Below are 5,000 nucleotides of genomic sequence, written 5' to 3' on the forward strand. Positions count from 1 at the left end.
GAGGAAAAGCGTCCATGAATTTTTCAAGGTCCTCCCACTGATTTGCGAAATGTCCTGTCCCTCTTCGATGGACCAACACGCCGCTGCTGCTTCTGGTATTCGGGCTCCAGGGGTTAACTTGGGTGAGCCAGTGGCACGCCGTGATCGTATAGTGGTTAGTACTCTGCGTTGTGGCCGCAGCAACCCCGGTTCGAATCCGGGTCACGGCAACACTCTGGCGTTGAGTGTACGGGAAGGTTGACATTTTTTTACCACCTCATCTTTCTTCTCTATTTTGTTTTTGACGCTTGGCCTGTGCAGGGAGCCACCAGACAAGGGGGCAGGCAGCCTACAGCTAGACGTAGTCGTGGCCGAGAGGTTAAGGCGATGGACTTGAAATCCATTGGGGTCTCCCCGCGCAGGTTCGAACCCTGCCGACTACGGGAGGGCTTTGCAGTGTTGCTTTAGCTTTCTGTGATGGTAATTGTGCCTTCTGTGGTCCTTTGTCCTAACTGCTTCTAGCTTTCATCCCGTGACACCTGCGTCTCTTCTGGGCAGCTTGTTGTAAAACTGCTGTTATATAAAAGGTGAGATGCCAGTACTCGACAAGAGCCCGGATAGCTCAGTCGGTAGAGCATCAGACTTTTAATCTGAGGGTCCAGGGTTCAAGTCCCTGTTCGGGCGAAGGTCTTTCTTTGGCCTCACCTTGCTATCACTACGGTCCATCTCTTCTGCTGACTCTGTACTGGAACGGTGTTCCTTCCTGCTCCCGGTGATCAGGGGATCTCCCTTGTGGTTAGTGACAAACGAACAATGTTAAATGAACAAGGCCAAAAAATACATAAAGAACAATGGTGCCTGGGATTTTTGAGAACCGGAGCTTGTAGCCTAGAATTTTTCTTTGTAAATTATGTGAAAATCATCTTGTTTACTCACTTACAGAAAACAATACATTGATTTAAATTGTCTAAGACACTTTTTGTTGGTAAAAGTCATATGCGAGTAGGCGTCAACTATCATGATTTACACCTGAGAAGACAGAGCCCTGCATAATGAGCTGCATAAAGAGCCGCTCAGTCAGCTGTTGTCACTGAGAGGGAGGTGTTACAAGAAAGAACGTGAGAACAAAATAAATGTATATAATTTTAAGTTTGGAGTTTATTTAGAATATATTTAATTATCCCACAACATAATTTAATATGGGGGAGCAGTTAAACAGTTTATTAGGAACAATCAAAGCTGACTTTCAAACTAATTTTATTTTTGCATTATTACTCCAGTCACACAATCCTTAAGAAATCCTTTTAACAATCTGAATTTGTAAAAAATAAAAAATAAAAACTTTTATTGTTATCATTATTATTAATGTTGAAAATAGCTGAGAATATTTTTCATGTTTTTTAGGGTGGTAAATTAAAAGAACACCATTTTTTGTTACATTTGTTACAGTTACATGTATTTGTTACATTTATATTATTTACATCAAGCTTTTGAGTGGTATAGTTTTGTATATTGTTATTGAAACTTCATAATATTTAACTTAATTATACATTTAGTCAAGAATTATAGTTTGGAAAAAGTCTAACTAGTAAAATGTTTAGACGTTATGTGAAAACTAGTAAAAGTATATAAATAAATATAAAGAGACTTACTCATGTTTATGATCTCTGCTGAATAAAGTGCTTCATTCTTTATTTTCTGAGGAAATCCATTTCTCAAATCCTCAACCACGTCACATCTTTTTGGGGTGAATTATGTGTTATTCCTCTCATCGCGAAGCAAACAGTAAAATAAAAGCACTTGAACAACAGTCTGGCTGCTTTTTCTTCTGTGTGGGCGTATTCAAGCCGCGCTTCAGTTTGAATCTGAATAGAGCGTTCAGCGCGGGGGCGTGGTCACTTTAGATATAATGAAGGGAGACGTGAAAAAAGGACATCGCCTTGTTTTCATATGGATTACTTTATCACAGAATATTTGTTTTCGGCAGCACTTGTTTAGTTTAAAAGTAGAAATGTCAAGCTTTCTATAGATATCTCTCTCATGTCTCTTCGTTGAGTATTCACAGAGTTAGAGGTTCATTTTAATGACGTGTTTGTAAATGAAGATCAGCGCAGACAAAGGCTGCAGACAGCACATCTTGTTTGTTATCTTTATTTTATAAGTGCACAAAGTTTTGTTGTTATTATTTTCTGTATCCAAAAAAGGAAACCCTTTATTGGGTTACAGTCAGCTTGCTGACTGAGTTGGGTTGTTTGCAAGTAGGTCAGGCAGCAGTGTTGCACACAAACTGAGCAGAAGCTGGTCTGTTCTTGTAGTCGTGGCCGAGTGGTTAAGGCGATGGACTAGAAATCCATTGGGGTCTCCCCGTGCAGGTTCGAATCCTGCTGACTACGCTGTTTGCTGAAGGCCACGAGGAAAAGCGTCCATGAATTTTTCAAGGTCCTCCCACTGATTTGCGAAATGTCCTGTCCCTCTTCGATGGACCAACACGCCGCTGCTGCTTCTGCTATTCGGGCTCCAGGGGTTAACTTGGGTGAGCCAGTGGCACGCCGTGATCGTATAGTGGTTAGTACTCTGCGTTGTGGCCGCAGCAACCCCGGTTCGAATCCGGGTCACGGCAACACTCTGGCGTTGAGTGTACGGGAAGGTTGATATTTTTTTTACCACCTCATCTTTCTTCTCTATTTTGTTTTTGACGCTTGGCCTGTGCAGGGAGCCACCAGACAAGGGGGCAGGCAGCCTACCGCTAGACGTAGTCGTGGCCGAGAGGTTAAGGCGATGGACTTGAAATCCATTGGGGTCTCCCCGCGCAGGTTCGAACCCTGCCGACTACGGGAGGGCTTTGCAGTGTTGCTTTAGCTTTCTGTGATGGTAATTGTGCCTTCTGTGGTCCTTTGTCCTAACTGCTTCTAGCTTTCATCCCGTGACACCTGCGTCTCTTCTGGGCAGCTTGTTGTAAAACTGCTGTTATATAAAAGATGAGATGCCAGTACTTGACAAGAGCCCGGATAGCTCAGTCGGTAGAGCATCAGACTTTTAATCTGAGGGTCCAGGGTTCAAGTCCCTGTTCGGGCGAAGGTCTTTCTTTGGCCTCACCTTGCTATCACTACGGTCCATCTCTTCTGCTGACTCTGTACTGGAACGGTGTTCCTTCCTGCTCCCGGTGATCAGGGGATCTCCCTTGTGGTTAGTGACAAACGAACAATGTTAAATGAACAAGGCCAAAAAATACATAAAGAACAATGGTGCCTGGGATTTTTGAGAACCGGAGCTTGTAGCCTAGAATTTTTCTTTGTAAATTATGTGAAAATCATCTTGTTTACTCACTTACAGAAAACAATACATTGATTTAAATTGTCTAAGACACTTTTTGTTGGTAAAAGTCATATGCGAGTAGGCGTCAACTATCATGATTTACACCTGAGAAGACAAAGCCCTGCATAATGAGCTGCATAAAGAGCCGCTCAGTCAGCTGTTGTCACTGAGAGGGAGGTGTTACAAGAAAGAACGTGAGAACAAAATAAATGTATATAATTTTAAGTTTGGAGTTTATTTAGAATATATTTAATTATCCCACAACATAATTTAATATGGGGGAGCAGTTAAACAGTTTATTAGGAACAATCAAAGCTGACTTTCAAACTAATTTTATTTTTGCATTATTACTCCAGTCACACAATCCTTAAGAAATCCTTTTAACAATCTGAATTTGTAAAAAATAAAAAATAAAAACTTTTATTGTTATCATTATTATTAATGTTGAAAATAGCTGAGAATATTTTTCATGTTTTTTAGGGTGGTAAATTAAAAGAACACCATTTTTTGTTACATTTGTTACAGTTACATGTATTTGTTACATTTATATTATTTACATCAAGCTTTTGAGTGGTATAGTCAGTGGTGGACGAAGTACACAAGTCAAGTACTTGAGTAAAAGTACAGATACATATAATAAAATATTACTCCAGTAAGAGTAAAAGTACTCCTTTTTCAATCTTACTCAAGTGAAAGTACAAAAGTACTCGATTTTTTATGTACTTAAGTAAAAAAGTACTGAAAGATAGATGTTTGCAATTTTATATAGGCTACTTAATTTAATTTTATATTAGCACATATTCTTTTTATAATCCTACTGCTCAAAATACCCGGGTTTTTTTCCAAAATAACCACTATATGGAGTCAAGATATATTTTTGTTGTTGATATGGACTACGCTGATGATGAGAGTGATGTTAACTGTGAAGCTTACACTGTGATGTACCTGAGAGAAGACAGAGATGACCATCTGATTTTCACCAGTAAGAACAAAGTATTTTAAAGTTTGTTGTTTTACAGAACATCAAAGTTACAGTACAGACCAAAAGTTTGGACACACCTTCTCATTCAAAGAGGTTTCTTTATTTTCATGACTAAGAAAATTGTAGAGTCAGACTGAAGGCATCAAGGGCTATTTGACCAAGAAGGAGAGTGATGGGGTGCTGCGCCAGATGACCTGTCCTCCACAGTCACCGGACCTGAACCCAATCCAGATGGTTTAGGGGTGAGCTGGAGCGCAGACAGAAGGCAAAAGGGCCAACAAGTGCTAAGCATCTCTCGGGGAACTCCTTCAAGACTGTTGGAAGACCATTTCAGGCGACTACCTCTTGAAGCTCATCAAGAGAATGCCAAGAGTGTGCAAAGCAGTAATCAAAGCAAAAGGTGGCTACTTTGAAGAACCTACAATATGACATATTTTCAATTGTTTCACACTGTTTTGTTATGTATATAATTCCATATATAATTCCACATGTGTTAATTCATAGTTTTGATGCCTTCAGTGTGAATCTACAATTTTCATAGTCATGAAAATAAAGAAAACTCTTTGAATGAGAAGGTGTGTCCAAACTTTTGGTCTGTACTGTAACTCTAAATATGGCATGATAATAAGGCCTGAAGTTAGGAAGAACATTAAGGAAAATATAATTATATTTTCATAATGATTTTTTTCTTTCTCAAACCTTGTCTGTGGTTTAAAAACACCCC

At 39.7% G+C, this 5,000-nt stretch overlaps 6 non-coding genes across 6 annotated transcripts; all 6 read left to right on the forward strand.

The window, feature by feature from the left end:
* Positions 1 to 137: 137 nt before the first annotated feature.
* trnah-gug (transfer RNA histidin (anticodon GUG)) lies at positions 138 to 209 on the forward strand. The gene has a single exon. It is a non-coding gene; the product is annotated as a tRNA-His (tRNA).
* Positions 210 to 340: 131 nt separating this feature from the next.
* trnas-uga (transfer RNA serine (anticodon UGA)) lies at positions 341 to 422 on the forward strand. The gene has a single exon. It is a non-coding gene; the product is annotated as a tRNA-Ser (tRNA).
* Positions 423 to 590: 168 nt separating this feature from the next.
* trnak-uuu (transfer RNA lysine (anticodon UUU)) lies at positions 591 to 663 on the forward strand. Its single transcript has one exon. It is a non-coding gene; the product is annotated as a tRNA-Lys (tRNA).
* Positions 664 to 2,527: 1,864 nt separating this feature from the next.
* trnah-gug (transfer RNA histidin (anticodon GUG)) lies at positions 2,528 to 2,599 on the forward strand. The gene has a single exon. It is a non-coding gene; the product is annotated as a tRNA-His (tRNA).
* Positions 2,600 to 2,731: 132 nt separating this feature from the next.
* On the forward strand, positions 2,732 to 2,813 carry trnas-uga (transfer RNA serine (anticodon UGA)). Its single transcript has one exon. It is a non-coding gene; the product is annotated as a tRNA-Ser (tRNA).
* Positions 2,814 to 2,981: 168 nt separating this feature from the next.
* Positions 2,982 to 3,054, forward strand: trnak-uuu (transfer RNA lysine (anticodon UUU)). Its single transcript has one exon. It is a non-coding gene; the product is annotated as a tRNA-Lys (tRNA).
* Positions 3,055 to 5,000: the final 1,946 nt, after the last annotated feature.

Source organism: Carassius gibelio, chromosome A20 (assembly GCF_023724105.1).
Source record: "Carassius gibelio isolate Cgi1373 ecotype wild population from Czech Republic chromosome A20, carGib1.2-hapl.c, whole genome shotgun sequence".
Classification (NCBI taxonomy): Eukaryota; Metazoa; Chordata; class Actinopteri; order Cypriniformes; family Cyprinidae; genus Carassius; species Carassius gibelio.